General features: G+C 45.5%; 1 long non-coding RNA gene across 1 annotated transcript; it reads right to left on the reverse strand.

Annotated features, from left to right (window-relative positions):
* Positions 1-8,845: 8,845 nt before the first annotated feature.
* LOC136285952 (uncharacterized) lies at positions 8,846-13,333 on the reverse strand. Its single transcript, XR_010719611.1, has 3 exons — positions 13,213-13,333; positions 12,663-12,724; positions 8,846-9,275 (listed from the first exon to the last, which is right to left on the reverse strand). It is a non-coding gene; the product is annotated as an uncharacterized lncRNA (long non-coding RNA).
* Positions 13,334-24,856: the final 11,523 nt, after the last annotated feature.

Consider the following 24,856-nt stretch of genomic DNA (forward strand, 5'->3'; position numbering starts at 1 on the left):
AAACAGTTTACTATGTGGTCACATTGCTTCGAAGAAAGGATAAGAAGCTCAACTGAAAAAATCATAATATAGTAATTGAAAACTAATATTTAGTCACAGAGGTGCTATAAATAAAATAGAAGGTGCCCTGAGATCTGAAAGCCTCAAAAACTCAAGAGCATCTCTCTCTCAGGAGGTTTCCTCTTTTTTTTTCTCTTGCAGAGATGCTTCAGTTGCTACTGATACAGGAACCTCCTCCCAGCAACCAGCTAAATGGTTTACTCACCCCCCCTCAAGTCCCATTAAAATAGATGCTTTTCAGCATGTGCCTGGAATAGCCTAATGTGAAATGTGCTAAGATGTTGCAACTTCTATTGGGTTTATTTTGAGTGAGTACAATGAAGCAGCATAAGGCAGGGCTCTGAGGCTGGGGAAAAACGTGGAAAGGAGAAAGTTCAATAATTTATAGTAACTTTGAACTGCTAAGCTTCATTTTCATGTGTACCGCTAGCATGGCACTACAGAACAGGTTGAAGATTAAAAAAAAAACCAACCAACCAACAAACCAAAAACATTAAATACCAATATGTTAACTATAGCACTTGCAGCTTCACAGAAAAAACAGATGTTCTCTAAATGCAGATGTTGCCAGGACTGAAATAACAGCTGGCATATACTGATAATTACTAATTGGACTCGTTCAGTGGGCAGAGCTTAACAGCAGCAGAGTAAAGGCTGAGTAACAGACTGACTCCTTACCCCAGCTACAGAAAGTATCTGAATTTCTATTTCGGCTTCAGTTTCTTCTTCCTTTTCCTTGCCATTTTTAATTTCAGCCTCATTGGTGCCTTCGAAGAGCCTCTGTTTCCTCTCCCCCTGCCATGGGTACCCACTCCACGGGGGCAGGTCCCTGCTGGCAGCTGCCAAAACCACCCACTCCCCAAGGCAGCTGCTGAGCAGGGAAGGAGGTTCAGAGCAATCAGCCTGAGAGGTGTCACCCACTTTGGTCCCCCTCCCACCGAGGACAATGTGTCTGCTTGATGCCAAGCATGGGAATTGAGCTTCAAACACAATTTTGGTGCAGGGAGTGCAAAGTCCCACTAACCAGGACAAGGCAACTCAGCAGGAAAATCACCTTAACCCCAAGGGGTGAGACCCGGAGCTGCCAGGGGCTGTGGGCAGAGGAGATGTGGGGGCAGCAGTGGACAATCCCAGGTTGTTTATGCTGTAAGTGGTAGCTCCTGCTGTGAGTCATGGGCACTTCGAGCAAAAACGCTGCCTCACACATCAACAGGCAGCAGAAGCGAAAGAGAAAAACAGACTGACTTGATTTAAAGTAAACATGAGAAAAACAAATCCACCCTAACCCTCACGCCGTTTTATCAGAAAGGTACCAGGCTGTAGGAATGCTGTGGGTTAAATTAGCTTGTAACAGATGATTTTGAGTTGCTTTTTCGCTTTTTTTTTTTTTTTTTTTTTTTTTTTTTTTTTTTTTTTTGTGGTAAGTAAAGCAAATCAACAAGTTTTTCCTAAGGACTGGAAAATGCCGAGAGCTGCAATATACTTCTTTTACAGTTTATCTTCAGAGATGTGAGGATGATCCAACAGTAAAGCTGGATTGTGGCCAAACACATCTGAGGAAGAGTCACACTTTCTATGGTGTAGTGGGTCATTCTGCCTGGCCACACAAAAATTCTGGCTGTGGGTCTCCCTCCACCCCCTTGGGACACCAGAAAATCTCCTTTCCTCCCTTCCTGGGGAAAACTTCACTGCTGGGATGGAGGGAAGGAAAAGGAGTACATCCATCCACTTTCCACCTGTCTCCTTGGTGGATTTGGACCAAAGAAGAACTGTGAGTTCTGAGTCAAGGCACACTAGGCTGGAATTAAAAGCCCTCCTTCATAAGCCAGTTTTTGGCTATTGCCAGCTTTGACAGCCCAAGTGCTGGTGAGCTGGGGGGCCTTTGTGCCTGGGTAGGCTCTCAGCCCAGGGAGCAGGGCCAGAGCCTGGGCCTGGGCACAACCACCACAGCCACAGGGGAGATTTTGGATCTCTTCAGCCACAAAGCCTCCATTCCCCTGAGCCATCTGTCTATAGATACAGATGCACACGTTCACAGGGGTTTGTTTTTTTTGCAGGGTGTGGTTTGATGCTTCCTTTACTGGTTTCACTGGGTCAGAGATACACTTTGCAATGAACAGGCAGGAGGCTTTCCTCCCTTTTGAAGAGGATGTCTGGGAAAAAGAAGCCCTGCCTTCTCCAGGCTGCAGGGGAGCATACTTGAGTGACCCTCGGAGAGCCTCCCTAATGCCCCCACCACCCCCCACACCATCTCAGCACCACCAGGGCTGGGCTATCTTTCCTCTCTGGTGGGTGGGGGGGGGGTTCCCTGTGCTTTGCACTTGCCTTCCAGATCCACTGTTTGGCCATCATTGCTTTCTTATTTCATGTATATTATTTAATTGTAAGTATTATACACAAATAATTACATAAATATGTGTTATCTATGTTTTTGGGTATAATTCTATCACACTCACCTTTTCTATGGAGGGCTGGTGCAGAAGGGGCTGCTGGTGCTTGTTCCTCTGGCCCTCAAAGTGTGCACATCCCCCTGAGTCCCCTTGCCCACCACAGGCTGTGGCAGTGGGACACATGGGGGGCCCCATGGGAGGTGAGGACACTTGCCTAGAGAAGCCTTGTGAGTCTCCTCCATCCCCAGTGTGTTCCCACTCTGTGACCCCCAGTCCTCCTACCAGCTGTGTCATGCCTGGCCCCCAAACCCCTGCATCTCCCTCTTGTTTCCACATGCTCTCCCCTGTGCCCCCATCTCTCATTACTTCTCCATGTGTGTCCTGCTGTCCTCCCGCACCTGTCCTTCCATGTTTTCCTACATGTCCTGCCATGCTCCCATGTGCCCCACCACATGCCCATGGGTCTCCTGTACCCCCACATGCACCTCCCCTGTATCCCACCTGTCCCTTTGCACCTTCTTGTCTCTGTGTGTCACGCATGTTTCCCACACCCTTCACACATCCCACCAAACCCCCTGCATGCCCCCAGCGGTCCCCAGTGCTTGTCCCACTATGGATGCATGCCTGTCCCTTGCACCCTCCTTGTGTGCTCCCCACCAGCTCTCCCAGCTGCCCCATTCCTTACGGTCCCTGGGCAGTAGAGTCTGCTGACAGCTTGGTACAATGTGCTATCAAACCCTGAGGTGTCACTTTCTGATTTTGGGAGAAGGGGCAAGGTTCCATCTAAGATGAAAGCAAAACCCCCCCTTTCCTCTTGTGGCAAGTCATACTTATTTCAAGCCCATGTGAGCACAATCTTGAGTGTTTTGGTGTAAATTGCCTGCTTGTGACACACAAACTGGTTCCTGAAATGAGAGTGCAGCCGGCTCACTGGCTGCTTTGGTCTGGGACTGTCTCAGCTTTCAGGATATAACACGTCCCCAGGAATTATTTCAAGCTGTAGCGAGAAAACACATGGCAAACTGTCCAGCTGCTTGCAGTAGCCCTGCAACAAGATCTGTATTGTGAATGTATGACTAAAGATGGCAGGAGAGAGAGGGTGCCCCATGGCATGGCTCCATGACCAGGTGACTTCTACTGTAACTAATGGAGATTGTTATTGACAACCAAAAAGAAATAAACCTATTGCTACATGCTTTTTAAGCCAACTTTTGGCTGGCAAACAAGGAATGTGATGGACCATCCCAAGGCTGGTATTCTGGTGTTTGCTTTGGTTATTGACATTTCATATCCCATTGTTAAGGGCTGGGAAAAAAAATCAGGTTTTGATTGGGACAGAGCTATCTTTGTATAAAGGTGTAAGGGCCTCCTTTTCATATTATTTGCATGCCTTCTCATTTCACTGGGTGTGGAGAGAGAAAGGCTGTGTCTGTGACACTGTGTGGTGCAGAGACCTCCCACCCTGGCTGCACACTGAGGTGACAGCGTGGCTGATGGAGAAGGCCAGGTTGTGTGGGTTAGACTGGTTTCACATCCAGCCCAGCATCCCTCTCCAGATGTGGCCAACTCTTTTGGGAGGAGGGAGAATAGGGTTTGTAATGCTTCCCCTGCCAGGGTCTGAGACCTTTGTTCACTTCCTGCAGATTCCTAGTGCTTGACCTGCTTTCTTGACTGCTGCCGAGGGCTGACCGCATGCTTTGGTGAACACTAAACATAGGACCCAGCTCTGGACCAGCAGTGGTCTGTGCTGGGCCCATGGGAGCCCAGGACTCTTTTATCCCCCTCAAAATATCTAGTTTTGCAGTTTGCATGCGTTGAATTTATCTGCCCTTTGACCCCTCTCCGTCTGCAGTTCTCACAGCCTCTCCTTGTCCTCAGACAGCTCCTTATCAGTGGCCAACCCTCTCCCCTCCCTCCTCACCCCTTTTCCAGGCCATTTACGAAGGGCTGAGCAGCCGAGGTCACTGCACAGACCCAGACCCCGATGGAAGGTCACTGCTATCATGCTGCCATATGAGAACTGGATGTCTTCTCCTGACCTCCGCTTCCTGTTTTTCAGCCCATTATTTGTAGATAGCAGGGCCCGCTTTCTTATGCCTGAGTGGCTGCATTTCCTGAGGAGCTTTCTCTGCAGCCTCATTTAATCCCAAGCAGCTTCCTGGGCTAATGGAGCTGTTGTGCCCACAGGAGTGGTGCAGTGGTCCCAGCTTGCCTGAGCCTTGGGATGGTGGTATCTGTGCCAGCAGGTCCAGAGCCACCCCACCACCCCAGCGTCTTTGGTAGAAAAGTATGTGTTTTGGGTCCCCCCTACAGTCAGTGCAGGGCAACAACTCCAGACCCTCCAAGGGGCTGGTCTCTGCCCATCATCCAGGGCAGATGCCATCATCTGGAGGCCCTGCAGCCACTAACTCAGGGCTGAACAGCAAATAGCAACAGTCTCAGCTCAGCAGAGGTCTGTAAGAACATGTAGCTAATTTGGTGTCTGCACACGTGCTACCAGGACCAGTGTGGTTTCTGAACAAGCCCAGGTGATTTTGCAGCTGGGACGGGGCTCCGGGCACATGTTTTTAACACTCTTGTTTATCTCCTGTGGTGGTGAGTCAGGTCTAAGACCTTTGTTAACTCTGCTCTCTCCATTTCTCCTTGTTGCCATCAAGCACTCAGGGTTTATTACCAGCAGTCACATTGGGATGTCCTTCACCAGCAGCACCTGAGGAATCTGTGCAGTAGCTGTAGGCACAGATTGTTTCTCTTCCCACAGCTCTGGATGACAAAAATAACACAAAATGGTGACAATTCTCCTATTGCTTCATTTCATGATAATTTTTTTCTCCCTTCTTTCTCTGCCCCACTGAGGGATGTTTTGGCAGTTTGCAAACAGCCCCCTGTTCACATTCACTGAATGTTACTACAGGCATTTCTTTCATGTGACAGCTTGAAAAAGGGATGTGAAAGCTTTCCTTCTTGTCTTCTTGGCCTTTCCCTCCATCATCTGACCCTCATGAATGCTCTCCAGCAAACAGTTTGCCTTTCTTGCATGGTAGAATCTGGAAATAATTGCCTGCCACAGCACTTACTTCTATCAGTGAATAAGCTTGTGTAATTGCGCTGTGGTCTTTGCTCCACAGTTCATTTTCTTAGCTCAGAAATGTGCTTTTATTTTTTTTTAACCATTACATATATTTTGTTTATCCCCACAATTCACTGCTGCCAGTAAAGTAGGAAAATAAGGGATAATCACCACATAAATGCTTTAAAACCAGTGCCATGTGTGGGGAAAAACACCCAACCAAACAAGGAACAAGTCCTGCCATCCTCAAAGGAATGTGCATCAAATGTGCTCTAGCCAAAATACTGGCTTTTTCTGATGCATCATATAAAAACTCAAGGCCCTGATAATCTGACAAGCCACAGTTTGATTCTTTGAATCCCCAGTCACAGCTCAGAAGCTGGCTGGCTTGTATCAGAGGCTCTGTAGTTCTAGTTGTTGCTGATCATTTGTTTGTAATTGGCGTAGCAAGCTCTGGGAGCAGCGAATGTCATAATCCTGTGTCTCTGTACAGCTCCAAGGAGATTGCTGATAAATAACAATAATATACACACACATAATGGATACAGGCAGCAGCCAAACAGCAACGATAATTGTTGTCTTGGTGGAGCTTATTAACTTAAATCAGGCAGAAAGAGATTTTGTGAATGGATGCCACCTTTGTAATTTCCTGGGGGGGGGGGGGGGGGGAAAAAGACCAATATACAGCTTTCAAAATATGTGCCCTGAGAGATGTGCTTCATGTGACCAGGGAGGAGTTATAGGTATATGTGTCTGTTTTTCTTTTTTTGGTGGTGTCTAGTATGTGCCCCATCACTGGCCACAGAGACTAAACTGGCCCTGTTTGATCTGACTGTCACTGTGACCCAGCCTCTGTCACAGCATGTTTCCTCCCCTGGCATTTGTCCTGCACTCACCCCCTGAAGTGACCCAAACCCAGCTGACCTCAAAGTCCTTCCTAAATCTGAGTGATATTTCAGTGTCTTGGGATGGTTCCCCCATTTTCAGAGCCCAGGAATATCTGCTCTGCACGCCCTGGTGCAGTTGCCTGACTTTCACACCTCTGAGCAGGATTACTTCACATGTTGCTAAAAACTAAGGATATCCACAATATAATTCTCTAGCTCCAGTGTTAGCCAAAAGTCCAGCTACTTTGTTGCCCATCCACGGTCTGTCTATATAGGAACATATATATTCCAACAGAAAATTCTGGGCAACCTTTGGCCAGATTCAACTACACATCCAAGCTGCTTTTTGCCATTTCATTTATGCAAAGTAGCGGGAAACACAAGTAAAGTAGCTAACTAATAATAATAAATGTGTTAACACATTTATCTCTATTTTACAGTTTGGGATTGATCTAAAGCAGTAGCATAGCATACCTATCCTGAATACATACATTTTTAAGACATAAAGGGGCAGTCCTGGTTACAGTGAAATTTATGAGCGTTTGCATTCACTACTCTGTGAGTCCTGTCTGAGATTCACCATCAAGCCAACATCTTTAGGTTCATCTCTATGGCTGAACCTCACAGCTGAAGTTCATCAAGCTGACAACTCCCAAGGAGGAGTCCCCACAACTCCCCACAATCCCCACAGAAGAATTTCATCTCTGTTGGCTGGCATTAGTGTGAAGTCAGAGGAGTTATCCTCAGTACATGTTGGTTTAATTAAAATGAGCCGTATCCTCAGTCAGTGGAAATTATCAAAGAGGGAAATGTTAGGGAATTCTCTGCTGCTGAACTGTGGAGAAATGAATGCAGAAACAGGATTCCCAGGTCCCCTGCTCAGCTAATGAGGTGCACGGCATGGGCTGGGTCCCCTTGGTGCAAATGTGGGATAATCACTGCAGTCTGGAATTGCGCTCTCGGGAGAACCAGTCCATCATGCTCCCGCGGCTCAAGTCTTCTTCCATTCTCAGTTAATAATAAACACAACCCAGCTAAGTGATATACGTGACACGTTTATTACCATGTCCTTTAGATGCAATTTCCTTTCTGCTCTGTTTTCTCACAGACAGTGTAATTACCAAGTTAAAGAGAACAGAGGAAAAAAAATAAAAATGTTTCCAGACTTGATCTTTCCCAGATGAAATGACAAAATTACTGAAGCAGTGTATACTCTTCAGCTCTGTAAGGAGATATACCTTAGGGTTAACAGCTGCATTTCAGCAAGTCTTCAAGTGAAATCAACTCCATATAGGTACAGCTTAGCAGCAGGAGACTTTTACATGATTCTACTGAAGCCCTTTGTGCCTACATGGAAGGCAGGTATTGTGAATTTCCTATCTGTGTTTTGTAAAACAAACCCAGCCACCATTCCTCGCATAACAGATTGCTCAGTTCCATGCAGGGGAGAAAAAAAAAAAAAAAAGGCAAAATCCTAATGCAGTAGGAGCAGGTGACCATTGACTTTGTCAAAGTTAGGATTTCCCTCGTGTGCTGCCTCATCTTGGGTTGCACGGGGTGAATGCCACGAGTTTTGCAGTTATCTTCCTGTTCACTTTGTAGCCCCACCACCAAGGAGCCTGTTCAACCGAAGACCCGAAGACCAGAAAATAATCCCTCAATTGCAAATTGCTCAGCAGCAGGTGCCCTAAGATGTCTTATGGATAATAGTTGCATATTGAGCACAGTGGTGCTGGTTAATGGTTGGATTTGATGACCTCAGACATCTTCTCCAGCCTTAATGATTCTGTGATTCATAAAACAGAAGGCTGAGAGGAGTGTGAGTGAGGGTGTACAGGCTGAGAAGCACAGGGAAAAAAGGCCTTTGGATTTCTCTGCACCAGTGTGCCCAGTGAGAAATAGTTTCCATGCATGCTTTCAGCTCCTTCTGCTTGGAAAGAAAGGACACAGCCCCAAGGCATGACCATTACAATGGGTTCTATGTAAGTTGCTCCTTATAAGCATTTGTCAAACTGCAGTGAGCACAGGACAGTGTGGCAATGTGTCCTCATTCAGCAGTGGTTCCCACGGGAGATGGATCATGCTGGCAACCAGGCAGACTGCTGCTGGGCTCTGGCACAGCAAGGCAAGCTAAGGTGCTTGTGTTTTAACTTCTAAAATCCCACATTATTTGGCTTCTGATATCCTCAGAAGGTCTGTGTTGAGTGTCTTGGTCAAAGCAGCAGGGGCACTGTCTGGGTGGCAGGACCTGGGTGTTAAATTGTCCCCTGCAAAGTGTTCTCTGCTTCCCTTTTGGTCAGAGATTTGGAAACTTTCAGAGCATTCTGCAAAGCTAGCAGTTGTGTGAGTCTGCCCACTCCTTGTTAGCTTTCAAGAAGGGTAATTTAGCAGTAGAAAAACAAGGAGGCAGAGTCAGCCAGCGGGAGGGTGATGTGATGGAGTGACAGAACACATGTGCCGCAGTGTGAGGCAGACAAAGACCCCACACTTGCCTTTCTCCAGCACCACCAGACCAAGAGCACATCCAGACCAAGCATGAGGAGGATCCCTTGGAAGGGTCAAACCCCTCTTCCTTGTGGAGAAGGTCTGAGGAGCCGGTTTTCAGGGACTGCTGTCCTGTAGGGCTGTACTTGAAAGCTGCCTCTGTCAGAGCAGGAATTGGGACCCCCACGGAGCCCTCCCACCTCCAAAAAACCTGTTGTGTGACCCCTCATGGGCATCCCCACCAGTCAGTGGGCCCTGGTGTCCCAGCAGAGTTTCTGCTTCTTGCCAGGCAGCTGTCATGGGGTTGGCTGGAATGGGGACGTTTGCTGCAGCTGAGGGCAGAGATGGACAGCCTCGGGTCTGTGATGGTGGGATATCCCCACGCTGTGGGTCAAACATAAAGAACTAATTAAGTTTAATCCTTCCGAGGCAGAAATCATGGGCCAGATTTCAGCTGGTGTACATCAGCATGGCGCTGCTGGGGTCAATGGAACAAACCCAGCCTGTGCCAGTACAGGCTCTGGATTGGTGCCTGCCATTGTGCACAAACACTGCTGAGTGCCATGAAATTAGAATGAAAGATTAATAAAATCATATTTTGCATTGTCCTCAGCACAGACAGGCCATTTGAAATAGCACAGCAGCCACGTATTGTTGGTGGCTCTGAACCATGTTGCTTTCAAAATACACTGTTGTGTATAGAAATTAATATGGCTACATGGTGAAAAGTATTATCCTCTACATTATTTGTTAATTAGGCTTATGGCTAAACAATTCACTTCATTTAGCCTTATAGTTTTTATTTTAAAATGTACACAGCACTTCCAAATGCTTTATAAGCTCAGCTGTTCTCTAGACTGTGTTCCTGGGAATTTAGGAGGTGGTGCCCCTCAGGGTTTTGCTCACAGAGTGCCCTCAATACCAGTTAGAACCAGGTGTGCTGGAGGAAACATCTCTTCACTTTTTCTTCTCCTCCTGCAGTCTCTACAGAATCCCTCTACTGACAAAGTCCCTTAGAGAAGGCTTCATTGCAATTTACAATAACCATGGTCATTTAGCAAATTGAAGTCCACTCCTTTCCTTTGACAATATGTATGATACTGAGTGAAAGACTAAATACGCAGATTTTTTGGTTTGAAGCAGTATCCCAGGACTATGTACTAGCCTAACAGCCAGCCCCTTTTCTCCTAAATAAGAAAGTAAGTTTTCCTAAAGTCAAGCCATTTGCTCCCTATGGCTTAGACTCTGTTCCAGAAATTGTAATTGAATTTTGCAGCTTCTATCTCAAGCTTACTTGCTTAGGATATCAAAAGTTAGTACTGCCTTAAAAGCAGTAGTAGTAGATTTGATGTTTAATCATATCACACGTCTGATTTGCAACAGAAGCAACTTTGTGGTCCAGCTGAAGCTGAAATAAAAAGCAGATCAAATTTCATTTCTTGGAGATGTAATAGCGTTTATTCTTGCAATTACTCACCTATGTCTTCTCAGAGTAGAGTTAATTACTGGGAAAGATAAGCTGCTCTTTCTTTCATTGTTACAGCTGGGGTGATACTGGATCAGTATGACTTGGTACATGCTCATTGCACTTTGAGAGACACATTCTCCAGTGAAAATTGACAGAACAATTTCAGCAGACATAAAATCTTCTCCTGAATTTGCACAAGCCCTGCAGATGCTCCTGCCACAGAATTAAGTTTCCTTACAAACACATCAGGAGAATGGTGATGTGATGTTCTCATAGGGGTTATGATTTCATCAGTTCTCAAATGTGTTACTACTTTGATTTCATGTCCCTGGCACACCCAGGGTGGTTTGCTATGCATTTCCTCATAGAGAAGGAGTCTTACTAGGCCACCTGGATGACAACAGAAACCTTAATAGGCACCGTTTGAATATGCTAAAGGGCTGTCAAGCCTCTGCAGATCCCTGTTTGATTTCCTCTAAACTGAAAAAAAATTTCCAAAGTAAGGGGTTTCCAAACAGCTGTTGCTGGGACAGCTTTGGTTCCTGGGCTCAGGTTTTGTCCCTGCATTTCAGAAAAAAATCTTCATAGCTCAAACTGGCAAAGTCTGGGATCTTGTGGTGCAATCTCACCTGTGGCACCTGTATCAGACATATCTCAAAGGTAGCTCGGATTTCTCCTGGAGCTCCTGTTCCATGTCTGGCCAGTTAAGACAGGTATTTTGGGCCATTAGATCTGTATTGTATGAATTGCCACGGCACATGTGCAAAGGTAAAACTTAGTTCCTTTGGTAGCATTAATGCCTGGAGTTCAAGGAGGTATTCCCTTGATCTTAAGGATCCCAATGTGTCTCTGTTAACCCAAGAACAGTGGAAGGGAAAAAGGATTGTCTAAAGAGGAGTCAGAGATGCTGCTGCTCTGATCTATCCCTCTTCTCTTTCTCTCTTCTTTGACTGCTAAGAAAGCACTTTGATATTGGCCTGATCCATTAACAGCCTGTTTCTTTTCCTCATGGCCCCCCAACTCAGCTCTGCCTGTGTCTGTCAGCTCTCTGATTTTGCACATCATTCCCCTCTGGTCATCACCCATTCAGCTTCATTTTCTCATTACACCTGGGAAGCCTTTGCTGTCAGAGGGGTTCCATTCCCTACTGCAGCTCCAGATTTTGCTGTGAGATGACAGGAGTCAAAGCCAGCATTGCTCAGCCCATGTACACGAGCAGGGCACTGAGCAGCATGAGGGAGGCAGGCAGCCTGAAGTCCTTCACCAGTGTGGCCTTGCTGCCTAATCTGGGGGTCATTTCCTCTTAGCATTCCCTGCTTCAGCCCAGTTTGGTGAACCCCTCTGCTATTACAGATGGGCTGCACTTTCCAAACATTTCTAACCGTGCACCTTCATGCTTGACTTCCCACCTGTCTTCATTCAAATCCCCCTTGAACACTCAGTCCTTCCAAGAGGCCTATAAATGCTAACCTAAGTCAAGATAATGTCATTATCACTGCCTTCGATGAAGTAACCCATCAAGTGCTGAAATAAATAATTTTCCCTGGGGATTACTGCCTGAAAGCCAAATGTAATCAGTAAAGCTTGGGTTTGACAAGGCTGTCTCAGATAGAATTAATTTACTAATGAGTTCCAGCTTAAAAGTCCACATTGGTAATGTGTCTGTGGTTTTAATGAAACATTACAAAGACCTTTATCTCAGTATCTTTTGCTGGTTAGATATGCTGTTTGTCAGATAAATCTTGATGAGCAAGTTTTTTTCTCCCTCTTCCCCCACCTGAACAATTGGTCTCTAAGCTTTTTGTTGCCAAATGCTGTTTTCAAAAATCTTATTTGATCCTCTGGAATAAGGATCAAATTGGCCAAAACCAACATGCCAGCTATGGTACTGCTGGTCCATAGAGGGATACTGCCTTTGGCAGAAGGTTTTACAAAATAGTTCCTCCTGATGACTGCTGAGGGAAAAAGAAAGGTGCTATCTGTTCACCACACTATCAGGAGAGAACCTGAATCATCGATAAGGGTGGTTTCTAAGCAACCAAATGCAGTCTACAACCATAATAACAGCACTTTGAAAGTAAATCCCTTAGGCTGGTACATGCCCCACTCTCCAATTAATGGCAAATTCTTCTCAGCTGTATTGTCTGGCGGACACACATTTAAAGGGCTGAAGTAGTTCTAAAACAACACTTCAAGTGGTAGAACAAAACTCAGAGTCATTCATATCTCCCAAAGACTAATAGCTTTATAGAGTTATTACAGAGAATACCCTAAAGATTTTAATGGAAAATAACAATTCTTACCTTTTCTACTCTATAGGATATTCCAGCGAATTGTGTCTCTGTTCGAGGCCGAGTCCCCAAAGCTACAGAAAAGATACCGTCATAGGTTTTTGAATATTTTTCCTGATTTTCCCCATAGAAAAGTGACCCGGGTATGATCTATGTAGTGTTTATTACAGTGCAGAAAACTCAGTCTTCAGAAGAAAATCATATACTGCACCATTGTCTGCTCTACTAAAGTGCAAAACCTAGCTAAAGTAGGATCAAAATGATCTTTTTCAGTAGGCAATATTGCAGGAGGTAATACTGAAACCTGTAATAAGTACCTTTCCCTGCCACAGTCCACTTCCCAAGTCTGCCACTAGCCAGCTTGACTCCCTGCCATGCATATTCCTTTCTTGTCTGCTTCTCCTTGCCATCTTACTGCATAGAGAGGGTGATGCTACTCAGGGAGCTGGTCCTAGAAAAGGTCTTCTTGTCTGTCCCTGGTAGGCCTTCTCCTCTTCCCATGGGCAGAGGAGCACAGGCTGCCCCATTTCTCTTAGCTGAGAAACAAGCCAAGAGAACTCACATCTTCATCTCCATCCTCCTGGTACAGTTTAAAAAGCAGGGAGGGATTTAGGGGACCTGACGGGCCATGAAAAGGGATGTTTTAAAATACACTGCCGAAGAGAGGAGGCAGCAGGTGTTTGTTGTTCTGCATGGCTTTTGTGAGGAAGGGAAGGTGAAGCAACCCTTTTACAGGTGGCCCCATCAAGGATGTTGCTGGGAGCAGGCTGCTGCTGACACAGAGCACTGGGAGATGGGAGACTGGGGTAGCAGGCATCCTTTCTGCTTAGGGACCAGCTGAGAGGGGTGGCAGGGAGTCTGGGGATGCCTGCTTCTTGATGTGCATGGTGTTGAAAGGGCCGCAAACCCTGTGGTCCATGGGGGAACAAGGACCAAAACTTCAAAAAAGCAAATGTTTGCTGGGCGAAACACTGGCACTGCGGCCACCCAGGAGCCTGAGCCGCATACAAAGAACTTTTCATGCTGCAGTTTGGGTCCTTTTAAGTGGCGTGCTAAGATCTCCCCATAATTTCTCTTGACCTAGGAATAAATGGGAGGTAGATTTTATATCGGCCCTTGCTTTATCTGATTTGTCTAGTTTGACAGTGTCTGGCACGATGATAGCGCTGAACATAATAACTAAAACACAAGCAGTACCAAATAACTTCCCAGAGGAGTTGTAGAAGCTCAAGAATGCAGCAAACAAGGGTGGGAATCTGGGTCTAGGGCATGGGGCAGGGAAAGTCTGTGACTGCCTTAGTTGCAGACCTCTATGCTAACATACATTTGACAAATACTTTAAAAAAAATTTGATGGCATCATAGAATTTGTCCACATGTTAAATGCTCCTGGCAAGCTTGTATATTTAGTTTTGGGAATGTAATCTCCATTTCTTCAAATGCATGCAAGAACCAATCTCCTCTCCAGGATCAGAAGCCTCAACACAGGGCAGCCTTTGGGGAGCAAAAGGTCCTTGAGTCCATGGCAAGCCAGCACATGACGATGATGTGTCTGCTCAGTGGAGGATGCACAATGAAATTTAGGAAATGATGAGAGAGGAGGCATGAAGAGAGGAACCCCTTTCACAGCAAGTATGAGGATGTTTTAGGCTGAGTCAGATTTGGAGATGCTATGAACAAGCCAGATGTTTCCAAAGTAGAATTCTGGATACTTGCAGGGACTCTCACCTAATGCCAAAGAGTTCTCCAGGATGATGAGAAAAGCACAACAAAGAAATGTAATGATGTAGGTTTTATTCCCCCCCAGATCTATGTATTTCTCATGCTACCTGATTAAAGATCATATTTTTGTCCAGAAACCAAAGTGAATCCTAGGAGTGCTTCAAAGTCTGAAAGGAAGAAGTCCAAGGAATGTTTGTTTTAGTGGAGAGATTATGTCATTTTTTAAAAATTTCAATATATGTTTCACATGTATATGTGAAAAAGGGCAGCTACTTAGTGTTGCAGTGAGCAGTAGGGTGTTACGACACACTGCAGAAGACAAGGGTAACCAGGTTCTTGTTAATAGATTCCTTGGGGTGGATTAGAGTGAAACAACACTGGATGATCAGTGTTAGTAAATACACACATGTGGGGGTTATTACAGAACACTTTGGTTGCAAAAGAGAACAGGTATGTAGCCATCTTGGTTATTATTGTCTATAGCAATATAAAACCATGAAATCATTGCCACGTGAATGTGCAACAACATCACCCAAGGACATGCAGGACTGAAGAGAAAGGATAAGAGTGTGAAGATCTCACCACCCTGTGATGAGACTGGGTTGCCGCCCAGACTTGATTGAAGTGGTGGTCGCAGACCTGATCCACCAGGTGCTGGGGGATATCCAGAAGAGTGGTGGGGGGAAAGCCTTCGGAAAACCCATAGAACACCACATCTATTTGGTTTCCATTCACTCAGGTTCAGGTGGGAAGGCCCACATACCTCCCCTGGGGTGGGAGCTTCAGGCATTCACACAATGATGATGTACTGTTGTGGATCATGGGACATTTCGGGGGTTCTTGACACCTTCTAAATCAAGACAGCTGCTCATCACACCAGCAGTTGAGTCCATTATGTCCCATTATGGCCCATCAGCAGAGATTAAAACCCAACCTTCAGGCCATGGTATGTTCCCAGTGGAGGAGGGGAAGCCCCACTACCCCGAGGTTTGTGCGAGGGAGGGCAACTCAACGTGAGGAGAGGCACCACGACCTCTCCACAGGATCTGCTTCCCGTTTCACTCACGGCCCATCAATCACCCTTTGAAATACCAGAGCAGAGGTTGGCCATTACACACCCAAAACTCACCTCCTCTTCCAACAAAGCACCCCAGGCATCTCCACAAAAGGGGGAATATTTTGAGTCATTATCCCTTAACAGTTGTCTCTCACACCGGGAGAAAAGGACACAGACAAACCCATCCACATAAATCTATGGGCAGTGAATTTCTCAGCTGAAACTAAGAAGGCGCTTGTGAGCATGTATTCCTTGTTGACAGCAGGGTACTGCCATGCTTCTTCTGCAGCAGAAAACACAGTCTGGAGAGGGGTTTGGTTCTGGTTGACCTGGGTGTCTACGCCAGGAGGAACTCTTGAGGCAAAAGCAGATTGATGCATTAGGCAGTGCTGGATACCCTAGACTCGTGACAATGTAGGAGAGCCTGTAGGAGAGGCTGAGGTAGGACACCCATCACAGACCTACCTCTGCTATCTGAGACCCATCACAGCCATCCAAACGTGGACAAAGTAGTGGGTTATTATTACTAAGACAGCCCCTGCCTGTGCCCTGTCAGCTGTAGATGAGTTCTCACGGCACAGGACCAAAACATTGAATAGCGGCTGCCTGTGGAGAGGACAAAGAGTAGAAACTTCTCACCCCTACACCCACATCACAGTCACCGGTGTTAATAATTACCTGCAAGGAGGGAATTAAAAAATACAGAAGTAAGAGATCTCTGGGGCCTTCACAGCTCTTGGAAAAGCAGAGCTAAGAAGCTCTGAACCTCCTTCTCAGGGTAGTTTCAGATATTTCTCTCCTTTTTAAAAAATTTCCATGTCAGCTTCTCAGCTGTACTTGCATATGGGGTACATATGGAGGAGAGAAAAAAAAGCAGTGACTGGCGCCAAACGGGGCCTGCTGCAGCCTTTAACAGTCCTCTCCTCTTACTATTAAAATGCAGCTTTGCCCAGTGAAAATGCTGCTTTATTGCTGCAAAAATACTTCCCAAAGACATGGCCCTTGGAGCACAGCAGGGAAATGTGATGTGAAGCAGGCGGCTTCGGGGCAGCAGACACAGGGGCTGAGTGCAGCAGCCAGGTGAAGGCTGTCCCAGAGACTCTCAGCCCTGCTGACCTGGTTGGCAGGGGCTCAGCAGCATGGGAGCTGCTTGTGGGTGGGCTGAGCAGTACATGGACCGGGGTTTTTATGGGGAGAAGCAGCAATGATGCCTGGTTCAGGCTGCCTTGAATCACAGCTCCTGGATCACAACAGGGGGATGGGATCATGCTGAGCCTTCATCCATCCATCATGTTTTGCTCCCCAGATGGGCAACTCTCCTCCATCTTGCTTGGACATAAGTAAGGACATCTCTCCAGTTCCAACAGACTGCTTTCACGTGGGACATGGCTCTCTCCTCTTCACATCCCCACAGTCCTGCCCTCATTTCCATGCTCCCCAGTCTGTGTGCATCAAAGAGCGATTGCACATAGGAGGATGCCTTCCTTCTGCATCCCACCACCATGCCCCAGTCTGGGGCCAGCTGGTTCTTCTGCTGTCCTGTATTTTGCATGACACTGCCCAGAAGAATGAGCCCTGGTGGGGGCTCTTCTTCCTATTTGCCCTGGTGGGGAGCAGGAAGAGAAGTGGACCTGGAGGAGGACGTGCTGATGAGGTCAGGAAAGCCATCATTTTTTGACACTTGTGGTGGGCTGTGGCTGTGCTGCTGTACCCAGGAAGTGGCTGGCAGCCCCTTTGAAGCCTCCTGCCCTGTCTGTCTGCCAGCTGCTCTCCATGCTGTGCTGCCCACAAAGGCACTGTGGGTGGGAGGCGGAATGGGAGCGATGCTGAGGCTCAGGTTTTGGTGGGATGGGGAGCTGCCTGCAGTGGAGACGGGTGATGTGCCACCTATGCAGCACTGGAGGGCAGATTTCTGGAGCCGTGGCTGTGAGCTATGGTCCTTGGGGTCTTCCTCCCGTCTTCCACAGCACCTGGTCGTCTCTGAGCAGCAAGTCAAAATTTATTTCTGATCAAGACAAATAGCACTTCAGTGGGATGCCAAATATTTTTGCAGGCATTTAGCTTGAAGCTGTAGGAGGACAGTGCTGTTTACAGTATGAACCTACTTCAGGACAGTGCTGGTGACTGCATAAACCTAAGTCACTTTTTAAGAGATGCCCAAAAGAGGGAAGAAAATACGGGCTTACCGACCGAGGTCAGTGGGGCCTTAACCCTTTTTCCTGGTTCTTGCCAAAGCCCCTAGGAAAAAGAGCTTGTTTGTCAAGAGTTGTTTTCTTGCCTGCACTATCTGTGCCTGTTCTCATGCACTGTATGCATCTCACCCACCTGGCTGCATCCTCAGCAAACTGTGAGGGCTGCACACCCTCTTTAAATGCAACAGTGGGCTGTGAAATACTTTGTTATCAAAGCTCTGTCTTTTGGCTATACTGCACCTGTCATCAGTACCCATTTGAAGGCTTCTTGCATGACACTGCAGAGTTTTCTTCACCAAACAGGGTGCAGAGTAGATGTGAAATTGGTGCATTATTTTGGTTTGTTTTATCCTTGTCTTGTCTTTCCTTTAGTTCCAGTGTGTAAAGCTGAAGGATGTGGTTAGGGACATGGTTTAGTGGTGGAACTGGCAATGCCGGGTTAATTGTTGGACTCGATGATCTTGGAGACATTTTCCAAAGTGAATGAGTCTATGATTCTCTATTTTGGTTTCATTGTTTCACAAATATACACCCACACTTATGCACTACCACCGATACCCACTCACATTATCTCTTCATGATTCATATTCATCTCTTCCTGTAGCAGCCCATTGGTGAAGAGCTGAACATTTTAGCAGTTATAATCAGCTAAGACCAATTTTGATGAGTTACTTCAGAAAGGGAAAATGAAACTAGAAGTTAGATTTCATTGTGAAAGAACCAGTTGCATTAAGAGGAGGTGGAATTAGTAAGGAAATACGGAATGAAAATAATAAGTAATAAAAACAATGAGCTTCACAAAAACACTTGGTTGTTGTGGTGGTGGTTTTTTTGTGGGGGTTTTTTTGTGTTTTTGTTTTTTTGCCCAAGTATTGGTAAGTTTTCAAAATACTTTGCCCACACCCAAAGATACCCTTCTGTGAAAAAGAAAAGGATCCCATTTTTTCAGAATAGTCTCTGGGAAGCTGCGATAAATCACATATATTGTTGTCACCTCACCTCAAACATTCTGAAATTTCTGTGGTGGCCACAGCTAGAGACAGAGGTAAAAAATACTGGGTTGGATTGGAAAGGAATGAGGAGCTGCTCTTGGGCTATAAGAAAAAACACAGGTGTTAAAGAGTCCTCCAGTGCCAACCCAAACAAAGGGTGGTCTGTGCTTCATCCTCCTTGGAGTGACAAGGGTGTAGTTTCCAAATGCAACGAGATTTGTCTCCATAAAATTTAGTTTATGAATCAAGATTACGTTTTCAAACTGAGAAATTAACAAGTCTACGGATTTCTGGATTCATTTGCTTTGACAAATGAGGTCGATTTTAATGGCATTAGCACTGAGTGGACAAATGGGACTAATTTGCAGAATAGTGGATTCCAGATATAAAAAAAAATTGTTGGTGATAAAGATTTATATATACCATGTTCACGCTGAAGAAGTGCTTGGTTGTTGCTACTTAAAATTTAATACTAGTTCCCCGTGGGTTTTTTCCTTTGTTTTCATCCTGTGGCCTTTTTGAGGGCAGGAAAAGAAGAAGACAGCAAAAGGGTTTAGAGGATGTGAATGGGGTCAGGCTCCGCACACGCTAAAGAAACAACAAATTGTCTGAGGTCACAGACATTGTTAAATTGCATTCAAAATGTCCAGTGCTTTTGTTCCAGCTGATATCCTAAAGCAGATGTTTGGTTGTTTATTCAGTATGGAGATAAAGCTGAGCTGGCTGTGGTGGGGACTGTCGCTTGCCGATGCAGCCTGCCTGGGGCACTGTGCCAGCAGGAGAGGCTTCAGACCCTGGTGCTCTGCTTTCCTTCCCAGCAAGAGGAATGATGCCTGCAGAAGTGCTCAGGAAAAGGTGCCTGAGACCCAGAGGGTGGTGGAAATATCCTGGCTCAGCTCCCTCCTGCTGCTTTGCAGGAAAAGAAGAGGAAAAGTTGTGAGGATTTCTAAGGCACGACAGAACGACAGAACTTCTGCTTCTGGATCTTTGGTGCAATTTCCAGGCTGCTCCAGGAGGGAAACAGGTGGAAAAGGAACAGCCTTTGTTGCCTCCTTGAGCTATCCATGCCTCTACGGGACATGTGGGTTTTCCCTCTCCCAAGCAGGAGGAGGGCAGAGCAGCTCTTTGCGTGCCTTGGGCAATGTTGAGCTCTTCATAAAGGCCACTGATTTCAGAGGCAGTTTTGCATCAAAATGTTTTTAAGAGCTTGGGGGTTTTTTGCATACTGAAGTGGTGGTACTCTGGGAAAGCTTTGGTGGGCTCTCAGCTCCTCTAAACACATTTCCATCAACAGCTGATGCCATGGAATAGCATCAAGCTCTGTGTTGCTTCAAGCATCATAAACCTGGTGGCAGCAAAATGCTTCTTTGGGCCATTCTGCCTCCAGAACCTCTTGTCATGCACGGTTGGATGGGATGCTGAATAGTTTAGGCAGAATTCCTGTAGGTACTGAAATATTCTGACCTTTAAAATGACCTTGTTCCTCTATCAATGACTAATATCAGTGACTAATAATCTTTCTTTTCTGACTGACCTTTTTAAAAAATAATAATTCTTGGGGTGTGATGTAAGGTAGCAATTGCAAATAGACAACATTTCTTTTGACTTATCAAAATACACAGGCAAAAATAATCCCAAGAAATGTCAGAAGAAGGACTGACTGGGCAAGTAAAGTTCTATTGCTCTATATAATATTCCCTTTGCAATGTGGGCTTGCAGTTTTATATCATACCATAAAGAGCAGATAGCTCATGTGCCCTTCTGAAGGGCACCTGAACCCTTCTAATTCTCTCCTGCAACTGTCTGGTTCATGCCTTCTGTTCAGCCATTATTAAAAAAAATTAAAATGTGATCTGAATAGTTTTCTGCCTCCTGAATTTTTTATTTTTCTTCTCACTTAATTTTGCCCTAAGATATTCTTGGCATTGCTTTTTCTTGGGGATGTTACATAAAAGACTTTAACCTGTAGCAGTTGTTTACAATTAACTCTGGTAAAATGAATGTCAAATCATCTCGTTATTCTAATAGGAGGTGATTTCCCTGCTTCTGAGACCAGAATATCCATGTAGAGCATCTGGTGAAATAAAGTCCAGGAGGGATGAAGCTGGCAAAGAAGGCAGGGACACAGATGAAGACACAGAAAGCCAGTATCTTTTTCCTTTTAGCACACCTGCTTCATGATCCCAACATATGATGAGCTGATTTGATGAATCTGTCCTGTTAGGCTTATTTTCATATTTTGAGGTTACATGTCTGAGGTCTAGGGCTGCATTTATCCTGTACTTGGAGCATTAGAAGTAAACATGCAACTGATTGATTTTCCATGTCTTTCAAAATTGGGCATCTCTAGAGAGGGGTTCACATTGTGGGTGGGACAGATCGACATATTTTTTAAATAGACTGAGGTCAGTTTTGTAAGATATTGTTCCAAAATCATGTGTCTATATTGACAATTCAGGCAGTTCACAAAGTCTTGCCAAGGAAATGGATCTCCAAGTCACTACACCTAAAGAAACCAGGCAGAGAAAATATTTCTGCCCTTTGCCCAGCAAATAGTATTTGAAGATAGTTAGAAAAGCATCTTTCAGTCACTTTGCAGGGGTGTTTTGTACCAATGGAAATGAGGGTGGGGGCTCAGTGACATTGTCAGATGCCAACCAGTAGTGCATTTCTGTCAAGATCAATAGGAGTTGGCAAGGTGACACTTTACACATGCTGTGAAGCAGAAGCTCCTCTTTCTAAGCTGGCCATGAAGTGCTCAAGAATCTAAATCTCCCTGAAAATCTCATTCCTTGGGAGTCAAGTTGCTTCTCAAAATGGTGTATTTGGGACCCCAATCCATTTCTCAGAATGCCTTTTTGAAATGTGTCATTGTAGATCCTCTTAGATGCTGCTTGTGACCACAATTACGTTGGGCTTGTGAGAGCCAAGAAAATTTGATTACCTAGTTGTTGAGGATGTTTTTAGGCAGAATAAGTGCAAAGAGTAATTTTATTTAGCTTGAAGTATCTGGTAAACATAAAGAGAAAAAGAGCTCTGCAGCTGGACAGGTCTTATCTCAGTATCTTTATTTACATTTTCAAAGAACACTGACGCAATCAAGCTACCAAAAGAACTGCTTTCCATCAGCCTGGGAACAGAAACAAATTAGTCTTTAATAGTGTTGTGTGAAAACTCTGGTGAATGTTATGTAAAACTGTGCAAACAGAATGCTTGTGCTCTAGTTCCAGGTCATTTAGTGGGCAAAAAGAGACATTTTGTGTGAAATAGCCATGAAGTGGTTTGCTATTATATAAGGATAGGAACTGCTAGATCAAACTAAGGGTGACATGCCGAGAACCAGATGCTTCAAAGCAAAATGCAAGACATCCCAGTGTGAATAATTATGAAATAGTCTGACCATAGGGGAAATTTCTGCATAAATGACTTTAGTCCTAAAAGGCTACATGTTTGTATTGCTTCTGAAAAGGTTTTAGTCTGATTTCCCACAGACACAGGGCTTATGCAACCAGTGTGCTGCCTGGCTGTGCAAATCTCTGTCTCCCTCCCTCTCTGTCTACTCCCCTGTCTCTAGCAACCTCTGCACACGTCCGAATTCTGCCACATGGAGTAGAGAGGAGCAGGTCTCACAAACAGTTAATTTCCTACAGGTTTCATGAATATAAGCTGCTCCCTAGTGAGCAGAGACAGGTAATCATGCCAGCTCAAGGTGAGCTTACACCTCATTAGAAACCGGAAAAAGCACACAGGAGAGCATCTTATAAATGTTCTGTCTGTGGGAAAAGCTTCAATCATGGCTCTCCATCAACATGATATGCAAATCCTAGGCAGCCACTGGCACTAATGGTGCTATCTTTTTCTCCTTTGATTATACCTGTGGATATCCCCAGGATTTAATATAAATGTTTAACTCTTTGTGTCTGAACGTGTTCTCAGCTTTTACAACCTCCAGGAGCAACGAGTGCTAGGTGAATAAACGGCAGATACGATATTTCCTTTAGGTACCTGAAATCTACAGATTTCCTTGTAGCTCTTCCCATAAAGCAGCTGGGCTTAATTAGTGCATGATGCTCTTTATGGGCCAGCAGTCTAATTTGTAAATTAATTAGAAGTAAGTTGATGGCAGTCTTCTGTCCCCTTGGGAATGCTACAATTAATTGCTTCAAGGTGTTGAAACCTTGTCTCTGCCACCCTGGGCTGGTTGACCCGTCTGTGGAGTCAAAACCCTGCTAGAAAATTTATGTTCTCTCTCTACTCAGACCAGGACAAGGCCCCTCCATGACATTGATCCCTTTCACACTGGAAATCTGTGGAGTCCCCAGGATGAAGACAAAGTGTCTTCAAAGCTTGGTCATCTTCTCAAAGACCTGGGCCACAGTGAGCTGCCCCATGCTAATCTTGCAGTGCCCCTTGCACTGTCAAATACCACTTCTTGTACCTCTTCTTCATCACCTTAACATCAGCATGAGCTAAATTAAGCCTCCTAGGAGAAGATCTGTGGTCCTTGCCATCACGCTCACATTGGCCCTGGTGGTGTTTAACATTGAACAAAAGTCACAATAGGAAGTTCTAAGATGGGAAAATGGGTCCTCCAAACTGGAAGGAGATAGGTATATGTGTTTCCCACAAAATTCAGCAGCTGGTATAACATTGCTAATGGGGGTGACGTATTCACAGATACTTTGAAAACTTCTCAAGGCAGTCTGATTTCAATTGCAATTGCACTACTCGCCTTTTACTTTCCACTCATGTTTGCGCGAGGGCTTTATTGTTCCTAGGAGCAGTATTGCGAAGGAACTCTGACACACCCACCTCTGGGCCGCTTGCTTCTAAAATGAAGTAAGCAAAATAAAATCAATCTATATTTCATTTGGAAGCCCCAAATGATTTATAAGATGAACTGACTTGTCAGAGACAGTGAGAACTGGCAAGTAATATGTCATGTCTGAGATGGTGGATTACACGATTCAGCTGCTTGACTAAAACCCTCAAATATGCAGGAAAACACAGCTCTGGAGCCTGTTTAGGCAAGACATTAATTGAATAAGTCCAGAAATTCACACTGTATATATATCTGTCCCCACAGTGAGCAGAGCCATGTGTTCATTCAGTTTTTCTTGGAGATGTGGCTTTGATTCATACAGAAGCACTGAAATAACCCAGCAGCCTGAGAGAGGAGCAGCAAAGCCCTGCAGGTCAGAAGGGACACAGACCGTGGTAAGTCCAAAGGACTGATGACAGTTCTTGTCAGTTTCTTTCTGAAACAGGGCTCTGAAGAATTTTGCTTGATCTCTTTGTGAAGTAGCTAAGTGTGTTTTTGACAAGGTGACCTATTTGATGTAACACTGTGCTCCTCTGGGAAGGCATATCAGGATGTTATTTTCCATACCTTCTCTTTGGCCCTTGTACACTTGCGTCCATGCGTGCAATATACTTTATGTTCCAGTCTTCTCTTGCATGTCTACCACACATCCTTGTTTCTACACTCTCACACAATCTATTTAAAGGGTGGTATTTTTGGCTTTTAAGAGCAGTGTTAACAAGGATCAAATGCTGCCATCACTTAGGAAAGAGCTGCGTTTCCTTTGCCAGTTGTACTATGCACCGGTTAAAAAAAAAATAAAATCCATCAGTGTGGACATTACAGTGAAGTTCTTGTATTTTAGCAGGTGAAAAGCCAAACTCAACCTGTAGTGGGATTTGCTCATGGAAAACCCCTGGAAGCTGTTTTTAGCAGCAAGGCATTAGTCACCCTTGGAAGGCTGCTGGCTGCTGCGTGCCTCTGGCTCGCGCCGTGCCACGCCACGCCACGTGCGAGGAACGCTTTGGATGCTGCACAGCGCTAACAGCCACTCCCGCCTCGCCCCAGGTGTTGAGTTTAAGTGCACGGCTCCTGCTTATTTTAGGAAAACATGAGCTCACGTTCCAGACAGCCTCCTCGCCAGCCAGAAGGTGTAGGCTGTGGTCCTGTGGTCCTCCCCTGTTCTGGGGGGCCAGGAGGGGTAAGGCTCCACATATGCAAGGAGCGCGTGGTGGGATTTCTGTCGAACAGGTCTGGGGACATGGGGTGGTCAGGAGACAAGGCAAGGGTGAGGAAGGGCTGAGAAAGGGATGTTTTCTGGATCAGATGGAGATCAGGCAAAGAGGAGACAGCAGAGCAGTGAAATCACAGAGAGAGGTCTGAGGATTGGAATCTATTAGATCATCAGAAGTGGTGGATTAAGTCATGCTGCACAAAGGCTAA

This window comes from Chamaea fasciata, unplaced genomic scaffold (assembly GCF_029207755.1).
Source record: "Chamaea fasciata isolate MVZ Bird 193981 ecotype frontalis unplaced genomic scaffold, bChaFas1.0.hap1 SCAF_2, whole genome shotgun sequence".
In the NCBI taxonomy this organism is placed as follows: domain Eukaryota; kingdom Metazoa; phylum Chordata; class Aves; order Passeriformes; family Sylviidae; genus Chamaea; species Chamaea fasciata.